Genomic DNA, 14,224 nt, shown 5'->3' on the forward strand with positions numbered 1-14,224 from the left:
CAGGGAGCCACAGCCTGTAAACAGGAAGTGGCTGAGGTTGGCAGAACCTGTGTTTATTCCTCTGTTTATTGGTTTTTCCTTTCAGAAAGGAGCAGGTGCCATAGCAATCTCCCAACAGAACTGCTTATGCGGGCCCCCAGAGACAGCAACGCAGGGCAGCCTGGCAGGCCCTCCCCAGCCCAAGGAGGCAGAGCAGGCTGGAGCAAGAACCGAGCAGCCCGTGTCAATATTTGTCCTCTCTCATCCTCCCTGGCCCCAGCAACAAGATCAGGACTTTAAGTACAACAGGTTCTTTGCTGTGCAAACACTCAGGGATAGATTAATGGAATTTAAAGTGGCTCAGGCTTGGCCCCAGGGTTTGGATTGGAAATCTGGTCTGGTTTAACTGTCTGCTGTCACTGTTTGCCCCAGGCTCTCCTTTCATCCTTAGGCTCACAGAGCCACAGACGTTAGAGCTAGCAGGGACCTCAGAGGCCAGCCAGACTTTTTTTTTTTTTTTTAACTTTTTTTTTTTTTAGTTATAGGTGGATACAATATCCCCATTTTATTTTTATGTGGTGCTGAGGATTGCACCCAGTGCCTCTTGCATGCTAGGTGAGCGCTCTACCTCTGAACCACAGCCCCAGCCCCACCAGCCAGGCTTTTGAAAAAGAGAACACCAACCCAAAGCTGCACTGCCTAGTGGCTATTGCTGGGGATTTTGAGGGCCACCCACAACTCCAGACCAGGTAGAAGCAATTTTGCTGAGTCCTAAAAAGGCACACGGACACGTGTATTCACACAATAGTCCGTGTTTATCTGTGGGGATGTACTCCAAAACTCCTAGAGGATGGGCAAATAGCATCATAACTACATATATTATGTTGTTTTCTATACATACATAGGAAAGTTTGATTTATAAATTGGGCATGATAGGAGATTAATGACATAACTACTAATAAAATAGCGATATACTGTAATACAGCAATATACTGTAATAAAATTGCCAGCAACAGTTCTCTTGTGCTTTTGGGCATTATTAAGCAAAATAAGGGTTACTTTAATACAAGCACTGCAATGTCTTAATAGTCAAGGGCTATTAATTTCTAACAGGAAGGTAGTATATACAGTGTGGATATGCTAGGATGTCTTTTTTCTCTGATTACTTTTCCGATTTTCTTTATCATTGCTTTTGAACAATTATATTATGATGTGTGTCTTGGTATGGGCTTCTTGGTCCAATCTACAAAAATTTTGACCATTATTTCTTTAAGTATTTTCTCTGTCCCTCTTCTTCTCCTTTCCTCCTAATCTCTAATTACATTCATACTGATCAGTATATGTCCCACAGTTCACTAATATTCTGCTCATGGTCTTACGAATTGTTTTTCCTGGGCTGGGATTGTGGCTCAGTGGTAGAGCGCTCGCTTAGCACATGCGAGGCCCTGGGTTTGATCCTCAGCACCACATAAAAATAAATAAATAAAATAAAAGGTATTGTGTTCAACTACAACTAAAAAATAAATATTAAAAAAGTTGTTTTTCCTCTCAGCATTTTATTTTGGATAGTTTCTATTGCTCTGTCTTCAAATTCACAAATTCTTTCTTCTTCAATATTTAATCTGCCATTAATTCCAGTGGTGCATTTTCACTCCAGAGTTTGATTTGGGTCCTTGATATTCTCTATGTCTCTACTTAACTCTTCAACACATGGAGCACAATTATAGCTATTAATCTCTCTCTCTCTCTCTCTCTCTCTCTCTCCCCCCCACCCCCCCCCACCCCGGATTCTAGTATCTGTATCAGTTTTGAGTTGATTCAGTTTTATCTTCATTGTGAAGTATACTTTCTTGCTTCTTTTAATGCCTAGTAGTTTTATTTTTTAAAAAAAATATTTATTTTTTAATTGTAGTTGGACACAATACCTTTATTTTATTTACTTATTGTTACATGGTGCTGAGGATTGAACCCAGGTCCTTGCACATTCTAGGTGAGCGCTCTACTGCTGAGCCACAAGCCCAGCCTCCTAGTAGTTTTATTTTAATACAACAGCTTTATTGTGTTATAATTTACATACCATACAATCCATTCATTTAAAATGTACTATTCCATGTTTTTTAGTGTATTCAGAGTTGTGCAGCCATCATCATATTCACTTTTAAAACATTTTCATCATACCAAATAGCAACCCTTGTAATTATTAGCAGTCATTCCCAACTACCCATTCTTAGGAAATTACTTTGTTTCTGTAGAATTACTGTATTAGTCAGTTTTGGTTTTTTTTGCCACTGTGACCAAAAGACCTGATAAGAACAGCATAGAAGAGGAAAAGTTATTGGACACTCATAATTCCAGAGGTCTGACATCATGCACTGGTCCCAAGGTGAGGTAGAACATCATGGTGGAAAGCTGCAGAGGAGGAAAGCAGCTCAGGACATGGCAATCAGGAAGCAGAGAGAGCTCCACTCACCAGGGTCAAAATATAAAGCCCTCAGGCACACTCCCAGTGACATACCTCCTCTATTTGCATATAGTTACCACCCAGTAATCCATATTGATGGAGTTATACTGATTAGTTGTCTACTGATTCAGGTTAAGGCTTTTATTACCGGGTCATTTCAACTCTGAAAATTCTTGCATGATGTTATGTATGAGCTTTTGGGGGACACCTCATATCTAAACTATAACATTCGACCCCCGGTCCCCAGAAGCTCGTGTCCATCTCACAATGCAAAATACATTTAAACCATTTCCAAGAGTCCTCATAGTTCAAATATTGTCCAAAAGTTCAGGTCTAAAGTCTCCTCTAAGACTCAAGACAAACTCTCAGCGTGAGCTCCTATAAAGATCTAAAGCAAGTCACAGATATCCAATATATAAAGGCACATAGTAAATATTATTTACATTCCACAAGGGAGAAATAGGGGCATACAAAGAAGGGAAGGGACCAAAGCAAGACCAAAATCTAGCTAGGCTAATAAGTCTTGTAGCTCCATATCCAGCATCTGGGGCACATGGTATCCTGATTTTTTCTCCAAAGGTCTTATGTAGCTCTACTCCTATGGCCTTGCCCCCATGGCCTCTTGGTTTATATTTTTGTGGTGCTGGGGATCAAACCCAGGACCACATGTTAGGCAAGCACTCTACTACTGAGCCACATCCCCAGCCCTAGACTCTTGGTTTGTTTCTGCTTGATTTCTGCAGCTTTCCTGACCAGACATCCCACATTACTGGCACCCTTAATCTCAGGGGTCTCCATTGAAGCTTCAGCTTCCTCCTCAAATCTTCATGATCACTTTTCAGGGGCAGCCTATGGGGACTCTGACCCTCATGTCTGCTTGGCCTCCCAGGCCTTCCTTTGAAATCTCAGTGGAAGCCTCCATGACCCCTTAACTCTAGCATTCTGCATTCCTGTGGACCCAGCATCATGTAGTTGACTGCAAGGTTTGCCACCATATTGAGCAGTAGCCAAGACTCTTGGGATCATGGTTGCAGCAGCCTCTGAATACCTGGGTTGCTTCCCTTAGTGAAACAACTTCCTAGGCCTACTGTGCAAGCAAAGTGCTCCACTGGTCTCTTCTCAAAGGGATTTTTTTGGAGGTACTGGGGACTGAACTGAGGGGCACTCAGCTGTTGAGGTCCACAGCCAAGTCGGAATGGCCCTGGCATTTTGCCAGAAGTAATGGTTGAGAGGCGAGCCATTAAGATGATCCTGGATTGATTCAATTGTATATAGACCCCTGCTGTCCACCTTGGGTGCCCGCCCGCTACTTTGGAGTTCTCACTGGGGATTCCTGGGGAGTTTGCCTTGGTTGATGAAGTTCCAGTGGTGGGAGTTCCGGTTGGCGTGGGGTGCCTGAGAGGGGCCGCGTGGGTGGCTGGCGTTCGGGAGAGTTCCCGTGGGTGGCTGGCATTTGGGAGAGTTCCCGGGGAGTGTGCCTGGAGTGCTGTTGGAGTTCAGGCAATAAAGTTTCCTGTTTGAACATACAAGTGCTTTGTGGCGGCTCAGTGATTTGTGCGCAGCCAGACTGCGGCACTCAGCCACTGAGCCACATCCCTAGTCCTATTTTGTATTTTATTTAGAAACAGGGTCTCACTGAGTTGCTTAGCACCTCACCATTGATGAGGCTGGTTTTGAACTTGTGATTCTCCAGTCAAAGCCTCCTGAGCAGCTGGGATGACAGCATGCACCACCTTGCCCAGAAGGAATTTTTGCCTTTACACCCTTCACCTGAAATGGGTGTATCTTGCCAATTTCTGAGATGCCCTCAAACCATCTTTCTTATTGCCTCTGAGTAAAGTATTTAGCATCCTGTTAGTGGCTGCAATGTCTTTAACAATCACAACTTTCTTAACCTCAATTTTACTCTTACTTTTCTGGCCAAATTTAAAGTTTTTCAAACCTTTCTTCTCTGCTTTCTGCTCCTGAATATCACAGTGAACTTGACTAAAAACCACCAGCAATATCCATCCATGCCACCACCTGAATTCTATGCTGCATAGAAATTTCTTTCACAAGATTAAGAAATCCATCACCTTTAAATTCATTCTCACAGAAAATCTCAGGACATGGGCAAAATGTAGATGACTTTTTTTGCCAGATCATAACATGAATGGCCTCTAGTCCAATATCCAAAAGAGTCTTCTTCCCCTCTGAAATCCCATGAACCCAGTCTTTACTGTCCATAGTCCATTTAGCATTTTAGTCTCCTGAGTTACCACCAGACTCCCACATTAGCTTCCCTTACAAAGTTCTAAAGCTTTTCTGGCTTGCATCTCTAAACTTCTAAAAATTCGTCCCCCACAAACCAACTCCAAAGGCTTCTGAACCACATGGTTATATCAGTAACAGCAATGACCCTAGTCTTTCTACCAATTTCTGTTTGAATCAGCTTTTTCATCACTAAGATCAAAAGACCCAACAAGAACTTAGAAAAGTTTATTTTGGAGATCATAGTTTCAGAGGTTCATAGATTGCCATAGATGGCTGACTCTATCACTCTGAGCTCAAGATGAGGCAGAACATCATGGCAGAAGGATGAGGAGGATGAAAAGCAGCTCAAGACATGGCAATCAGAAAGCAGAGAGCATCACTCACCAGAGACAAAATATAAACCCCAAAGGCATACCACTATTGACCTATCTCCTCCAACCACACCCTATCTTCCTATAGTTACCACTCAGTTAATCCATGTCTGTGGATTAAACCACTGATTAGGTTATACCTCTTAATCTATTCATTTACCTCTGAAAATTCTTGTATTATCTCATACATGAGCTTTCGGAGACCTCATATCTAAACCATAACAATTACATATTCTGGATATTTAATATAAATGGAAGCATTCAATTTATGTTTGTTTGTGACTGGCTTCTTTTACTTACATAAGATTTTCAAGGTTTATCCTTGCTGTAGCTTATATCAGTCCTTCATTCCTTTTCATTGCTGGATAATATTACACTATACCACATTTTTGTTTATTAGTTCATTGATGGACATTTGAGCAATTTCTATCATGGGGATATTATGAATAATGTTGTTATAAACATTTGGATGTACATTTTTGTTTTGGATATACATTTTAATTTCTCAAGGAGCAGAATTGCTATGTCATATAGTAATTATATTTAGCCTTCTGAGGAACTACCAGACTATTTTCCTGAGCAATTGTATTGTTTTATATCCCAATCAATAGTGTCTGAAGGTTCCAACTTTTCAAATCTTCACCAACACTTGCTATTATCTGTCACTTTGATTGTAGCCCTCTTTGTGGGTAGAAAGTAACATCTCACTGTGGTTTTGATTTGCATTTCTCTGATGGCTAGTGATGTTAGACATCATTTCACATGTTTATTGGTATTTATCTTGTTTGGAGAAATGTCTACTGAAACACTTTGCCTAATTTTTTGGGGGGTATTTGTTTTGTTGAATTTAGAAATTCTTCATGTACTGTGGGTATTAGACCCTTATCAGATATGATTTGCAATATTTTCTCTCATTGTGTGGGTTGCCTTTTATTTTATTGATGCTATCCATTGAGGCATAAATAAAAGATTTTAGTTTAGGTGAATTTTAATAAATTAATTAATTTTTGGTCAATTATGCTTTTGGTGTCATACCTAAGAAAATTTTAACTCAAGGTCATGAAGATTTCTTCCTATTTTCTTCTAAGAGTTTTGTAATTTGAATTCTTACATTTAAGTGAATGATCACTTTGAGTTAAAATTTGCATATTGTATGAGAAAAGGATCTAATTTTATTCTTTTATGTGTGTCCAGTACCATTTGCTGAAAATACTATTTTTTCCCATTTGATTGTCTTGGCACCTTTGTAAAAATCAATTGATCAAAATTGAGAGTTTATTTCTAGATTATATCAAATAATTTTTATTGGACTCCAGATGTGAATTTTAATGTCTGGTGCTGGATATTTTTATTTCTAATAAATATTATTAAGCTTCATTCTGGGACTACAGTTAATTTTCTTGGAATAGTTTGATACTTTAAGGCTTTAGTTTAAAATTTTATTTGGTGGGCAGGATACAAAATCAACATACAAAAATCAATACTTTCCTATACAAGCAATAATGAATTTGCTGAAGAAGAAATCAGGAAAGTAATTCCATTCACAACAGTCTTTTAAAAATAAAATACCTAGAAATAAATCTAATCAAGGAAGTGAAAGACCTTTATAACCAAGATTATAGAATACTGAATAAAGAAGTTGAAGAAGACCTCAAAAGGTGGAAAGACTTCCCATGTTCATGGATAGGCAGAATTAATATTGTTAAAATGGCAATACTCTCAAAAGCAATATACAGATTCAATGCAATCTCCATCAAAATACTGCACATTCTTCACAAAATCAGAAAAAAAATGTTCAAAAATTCATTTCAAGGAATAAAAGACCCAGAATATCCAAATCCATTCTATACCAAAAAAAAAAAAATGCTAAAGGCATCACAATACCTGACTTCAAATTATACTACAGAGGTATAGTACCAAAAACAGTATGGTACTAGCATGAAAACAGACACATAGACCTATGGTGCAGAATAGAAGATACAGACAAACACACACACACATCTACAATCATCTGATATGTGACAAAGACACCAAAAATATATGTTGGAGAAAAGGAGATTTTTTTAACAAATTGTGCTGGAAAAACTGGATATCCATATGTAGAAGAATGAAATTAGATCTCTATCTCTCACCTTTCACACAGTCAATACAGAAAGGATCAAAGATCTAGGAATTGGACCAGAAACTTTGCAACTGCTAGAAGAAAATGTAGAATCAGGATTCCAATAAATAGGCACAGGTCACCACTTCCTCAGCAGGACTCCTAAAGGTCAAGAAATAATACTAGAATTAATAAACACAATAGCACCAAAGTAAGAAGCTTCTGCACAGCAAAAGAAATGAGAACATGAAGATAGAACTTACAGAATGGGAGAAAATCTTCGCTAACTACTCTCTGACAGAGGATTAATATCCAGACTATTTAAAGAACTCAAAAAACTTAACAAAAAAATCAATAACTCAATCAATAAATGAAAAAATGAACCAGATACTTCTCAAAAGAAATACAAATTGCCAGCAAATGTATGAAAAAAATGTTCACCATCTTTAACAATTAGGGAAATGCGAATCAAAACTACATAGAGGCTTCATCTTACTCTAATTAGAATGGCAGACATCAAGAACACAAATAACAAGCCAGATGCAATGGCATATGCCTATAATTACAGCAACTTGGGAGACTGAGGCAAGAGGATTCCAAATTTGAGATCAGCCTCAGCAATTTAGTGAGACCCTGTCTCAAAATAAAAAAAAAATTTAAAAAGGTTGGGGATGTGGCTCAGTAGTAAAGCGCCCCTGGGTTTAAAACCCATACCAAAAAAAAAAAAAAAAAAAAAAGCTACAGAACTTACTAAATATGTTGTTTTGGTAAGCTACAATATTCCTTTCTATATCTAACTTCATGAGCACTATGTGGCATGAGATAAAACCAAGTAAAATAGTCTTTTTGATAATTTCACAAAACCCTTTGAGATGATCAGGGAAATGGGGTATGGGTTAGAGATTCTCAAGCCAGGAGAGGACCTTAAATTCAAATCCAACCCCACCTAAGCGTTGGTATTGATTATGTACAAACCCTGACAAATAGCCACCCAGCCTCTGCAGGCTTCTAACAACAAGGAACTTGCCACTCCTGCTCATTTCCTTTACTTTAGAAATTTCCTTCTGCAACTGTATCTACTTGGTCTTTCATTAATTAGTCATGGATCCAGAAAACACATCAGGTCCCTCTGCCCCAGGAAAGGCCTTTCTCTGAAAGCAGCAGTCCTTTTCCCCTGAGGTCTTTCAAGCTGCATGGTCCTGAAGTCTTTGGCTTTTCCTATTCAGACCAAAAGTTTTAGTCCTGAACTAGACATGCAGAACTGTACAGGGCCTCCTTCATTCACCTGTTACTTGGCTTCGTCTTGCTCCATGGAAGCCAGCATGGTCACTGCTGCCCTGAAGGACAAGGACTGGTGCAGCCTGTTGGCCAGTGACTATTCTCCTTCTAGGGACTTGTTCCTCGAAGCATGTAAGCCTGTGCCATGTTGCAATCTTTCTGATATTAAAACCGCCTCCTTCTCTAACAGGTTCTTCTATGGCTACCTTCTCAACTTCAAGCCCAATTACCTATGTCTATCTTCGTTGCTCTCTCTGCCCAGGAGGTAGAGCCAGAGTGCTTCCCGCCATCTTGGAACACTCCCCTCTGGGTTTCCATAATAGTGCCCTGTCCTGTTTTTCTCTATCTTTAGCCATTTCTTCTCAGTTCTCTCTTCCTCTGCTTCCCTTTAAACATTGCCCTTCCCTAGCACTCCATCCTTAGCCAACTCCTCTCCCATTCTATCTTGATGATTTCTAATTTTGAAGAGGTTCTTTTCTTCCCTTTGAGAATGTGATAATGACCGTGGATCCTCTCCACAGAATTCGGGGGTGGGGGAGCTCACAACTCAACCCACAACATTTTGCCTATGACTCCAGGTTCTTAACCCAAAGTGTTTCTCCTGCCTGATTTTTTTTTAAGAATCTAACATTTATTTATTTATGTAGTGCTAAGGATCAAACAGTGCCTCACCCCCGCTAGGCAAGCACTTTACCACTGAGCTACAACTCCAGCCCCTCCCTGATTTTATTCTCACTCCTGGCTTCTTTCCAATCTCTCTCCCAGGCCCAAGGGACTAATAAATTGATAGGGAATACCAGATCCATTCAGTTCCACCACTAAGCTCACTAGCAGCAGTGTTTATTATGGCTCTCCATCACTGAGCAGAGTGACTGAATGGTAACTGGTGCTCCACAAATATGTGTTCAGTAAATGATTACATCTCACCGCTGTCACCTCTTCTTATCCTTCTGCTTTCCTCACACCCTACCTGGCTCTTCAGGAGACTTCCCCTCCAAGTCATCTTCAAAGATACCTTTCTGAAACACAGATACCTGTCCCCTGCTTGAATTCCTTGCATGACTCCCTGTGATTTTCAGGATAAAGGCCTTCCCTAAAAGTGGTCCCTGCTGTTTATTCCAGCTTCAATACTTAACTCTCCCCAACACCCACTGGCCCCAGCCACCAAGAACTCCTGAGAGTCTCATGTGGAAACGCTGCCACTCTTTTCCATACCCCACAGAGCCTGGAAGGCCTAGCCCCTCTCTTCTGTGATTGCTACCTCATATTCATCCTTCAAACTCACTCACGCATCTTTTAGGAAACACTTCCTGACTTCCAATTCTTGGTTATTCATTTGAACATTCTGCTGTGTCCCAAAGCAAACTCGATTCACAGCACTGGTCACACTAAGCTGTACACGGGAAGTCACTTGCCTATTCCCTACTTGAGGGCAAGAACGCTGTCTCATTTTCTGAGCCTAAGTGGGCCCACAATAGTTCCCAATAATTTACCACGTAAATGAAAAGATATCTGTATTAGTCAGGGTTCTCCAGAGAAACAGAACCACAATGTGTCTCTCTGTGTGTGTATATCTATATTTGTAATCGATGATTTATATAAGGAATTGACCTATGCAAATGTGGGGGCTGGTAAGTCTTAAATCTGAAGGGCAGGCTAACTTGATAGAAATTGCAGCAAGAGTTGATGGTAATGGTACAGTCTTGAATTCAAAGGTGGTCTAGAGGCAGAATTCGTTCTTCTTTGGGTGATCTTGGTCTTTTTCTCTGAAGGTACATACATTTTGAAAGACAATCTGCTTTACTCAAAGTCTACTGATTTAAAAGGTAAACTCATATAGAAAATACCTTCACAGGGCTGGGGATATAGCTCAGTGGCAGAATGCCTGTTAATATATGTGAGGCCCCGAGTTTCACCCTGATCACCACAAAAATAAAAATACTTTCACAGCAACATCTAGACTGGCCTCAGACCAGATAGCTGGGCACCTTATCATAGCCAATTTGTCACGCAAGATTAACTATCAAAATGAATATGTTCCTCTCTGAATCTCAGCCTCCCCATCTGTAAAACAAAGAGCTATGATAATGTTCTAATTGGATAATGTCTGGATTAGAATTTACAGATTTTTTTTTCTGGTACTAACAATTGAACTGAGGGCTTTGTGCATACTAGGCAAGTGCTCTGCCACTGAGCTACATCCCTTATTTTTAATTTATTATTTATTTATTAGAATCTCTCAGTTGCTGAGGCTGGCCTCAAGTTTATGGTCTTCCTGCCTCCAGACTAGCTGGGATTATAGGTGTGTGCCACCATGCCCGGCTAGACTTTATAGTTTAAAGTACTTTCACTAATGTCATTTAATTCCTACAATTCTATCAAGCAAGTTTGTTACTGTCTTCTTTATATAGTTGACAAAGAAAGAGATTTTTCAAGAAGTGGCAGAAATGGGCTAGAGCCTGGTTTCCCTGATTCCCAATCTAGAGATGATCTTTCTGAGCTTGAAGAACTGTCTTTGAGAGTTGATACAGGGCAGAAGTCTCCAGGAGCAGGAAGCAGAGGAAGGAGTAGAGCAGGCCTCTACTATGGAACTCAGACCACAACAATAGGATGTCCAAATGAGCCAGGTAAGGCCAACCCAGGAATTCCTGAATGTAGTTTCTCTTCTGTGATCAAGAGAGCACAGGTATGGTCAGGAGTACACACCTGATGTATTATGAAAAACTATCAATTTAGGGTTTACTACAATGTTCAAAAAGTAAAGGCAGTAAAAGATGAATATTTTTTTTTAAAGAGAGAGAGGAGAGAGAGAGAGAGAGAGAATTTTTAATATTTATTTTTTTTTAGTTCTCGGCGGACAAAACATCTTTGTTGGTATGTGGTGCTGAGGATCGAACCCGGGCCGCACGCATGCCAGGCGAGCGCGCTACCGCTTAAGCCACATCCCCAGCCCAAAAGATGAATATTAAAGGCTGGAAAAGTTGAGGCCCTTGCTCTTTGCTCGCCGGGAGTCACACAGCTCTGAAAGTTGCCAGATTATTCTCCTACAGTTCTATTTCAAAGCTTGGGCTTCATGCTCCTCCTGGACCCACGTTACAAGCTAGGGTGCAAGGCCTCCTAGTGAGGTGTCCTATTTATTTTGACTTGGTGTCACCTTTGTTTACTTATAACCCTCCGGAAGTGTATGGCTAATTTCACAATGAAAAGGACAGTGGGGAGAATTCCAAGATGAGAAAAAAGTCTGCAAGGCACCTCTGCAAGACTTGTGAAGAAGCCAGATTCTCCAAACTGCCAGTGACTAGGGAAGCTGAGCACTCAATCCTTCCACTTTCGGAGGCTTTCCTAGTCTCTTGCATTTTCCTGTGTCCAGAGGCGGCAGGGTAGCAGTCACTCCCTGCCCTTTTCAGGATCTAGATGCCACTATTTGATCTGGTTCTTGGCCTCTTCATTGTGTCGCTCCAACCTCTTGCTTCCATCATCATGTCTCCTGCTATGACTTGGGCCCTCCTGCCTCTTTTTAAAAATTTTCTGTTATTGGTAATGGGGATTAAACCCAGGGGTGCTTATCCACTAAGCCACATCTCCAGCCCTTTTTATTTATTTTTACTTTTTTATTTTTTAATATTTATTTTTTAGTTATCGGCGGACACAACATCTTTGTTTGTATGTGGTGCTGAGGATCGAACCCGGGCCGCACGCATGCCAGGCGAGCGTGCTACTGCTTGAGCCACATCCCCAGCCCTCCAGCCCTTTTTATATTTTGAGATAGGGATTTGCTAAATTGCTGAGGCTGGTTTTGAACTTTCGATCCTCCTGCCTCAACCTCCTGAGCAACTGGGATTACAGGGGTGTAATCCTGCGCTGCTTCTCTTTTGTAAGGATCCTAGTGATTACGTAGAGCCCATGGGGACAATCCAGGATAATCTCTTTCAGGGCTGGGGATATAACTCAGTGACAGAGCACTTGCCTAGCCCTGGATTCAATCCAGGCCCTGAAAAAAAGTCTCCTTTGCAAATTCCTTAATCATAATAATCACTGTTCCCGTGTAACAAATTCACAGGTGCTGGGGATTATGAACGTGGACATCTGTGGGGAGCCATTATTTAGTTTTCCATGTTGGGTACAATGTACATGGAGGTTTGTTTTATTCTACTTTTGAATGTTTGAATAGAAGTTATGAAGGAAAACTTTTAACCCCAAGACCCCAGTTATCACTGAATTTGAAATTTATACTCCTTTATATAATTTCTTGAAAATTTCCTGTATTTTCAATTTCTCATCTTGCATTTCTCTAACCTATTCCAATCAGGCCTTTAATATTCACCTTTACCCTGAACCCAGTCAAGACCATAGGTTTGACTCCATGTTGACAAAGCTAATTCTGTCTTCATCTGACTTGACTGGTCAACACAATTCACTTTTTTAAAAATATTTTTTTCACTTATAGGTGGACAGGATACCTTTATTTATTTTTATATGGTGCTAAAGATGGAACCCAGTTCCTCACACATTCAAGGCAAGTGCTCCACCCCTGAAACATAACCCCAACCCACGATTCATTTTTTTTTTTTTGTTGAAATATTTTCATTTCTAGCCTTATATTGAGCCCTTTTCTGGTTTTATCTCCAGCCTCAACATCTACTCCTCTTTCACCTGTTCTTAAGAGTGGGAAGGCCCTAGGCCCTCTTTTCCTTTCCCCTGTCCCTTCGATGTGCTAAGCATTTCCCATCTTGCTTCTACACTTCTTTCCTTCCCTGAGGCTCTCTTCTCCCAGATGTAATTCTTCTGTAACCTTCTAAATTGATTAAAAATCTAAATGAATTCTTTTCATCCTTTTTTTTTTTAAAGAGAGAGAGTGGGAATTTTTTAATATTTATTTTCCAGTTCTCGGCAGACATAACATCTTTTGTTTTTGTATGTGGTGCTGAGGATCGAACCTGGGCCGCACGCATGCCAGGCGAGCACGCTACCGCTTGAGCCACATCCCCAGCCCAATTATTTTCATTCTTATCCCTCAATGTACCTTCCCCCTCGTTCATTTCCTTTGAAGGACTTGCAATCTCCTCAAAGGCAAATACTTGTTATGAGTTGAATCCTTAAAACCTGGTCTGTTATACTTTCAATAGATAATTTTATTTTTTTGTGTGTGGTTTTGGGATTGAATCTGGGGCCTTGGCCTTGTACACTCTATCACTGAGGTAAATTCCCAGCCCCAATAGTTTTCAAATAAATGAAAAACCTGCACCACATTTGCATGTTTTCATAAATTTCAAAAATCAGAGTTTCTGATATGACCCTAGACAACAGGCTACCTTTACAAAGATAGAACCTTGAACAGCTTGGGATAGCAAATAAAGCACATATCTGATCTTAGATTGACCTTCAGAGCATTTCCAAATATCAAACCAATATACTCCAGTTCTTGAGGCATTTTTTCCCTTCCTTTTAATTGCTTGTAGTCTGCTGTAAGCTTGCTTTTTAAAGATAGATGGTCTAGGGCTCGGGATATAGCTCAGTTGGTAGAGTGTTTGCCTTGCATGCACCAGGCCATGGGTTCAACCCCCAGCACCACATACACAAAAACACGACAAAATAAAATGCAAGCCCTGTGTAGTCACATTAGAAAAGTAAAAATGGGTGCAAGTATTTATAATTTAAAACATTGTCAGTACTTGAAGATGTAATTCATACTTTTAGGTATTAACTAAGTCTCTGACATCTGACAGCCAATACTCAATGCAGCTAGGGAATACCAAATTGGGACAGTGAGGTCTAGAGCCT

Source organism: Spermophilus citellus, assembly GCF_964194105.1.
Source record: "Spermophilus citellus genome assembly, chromosome: 9".
Lineage (NCBI taxonomy): Eukaryota > Metazoa > Chordata > Mammalia > Rodentia > Sciuridae > Spermophilus > Spermophilus citellus.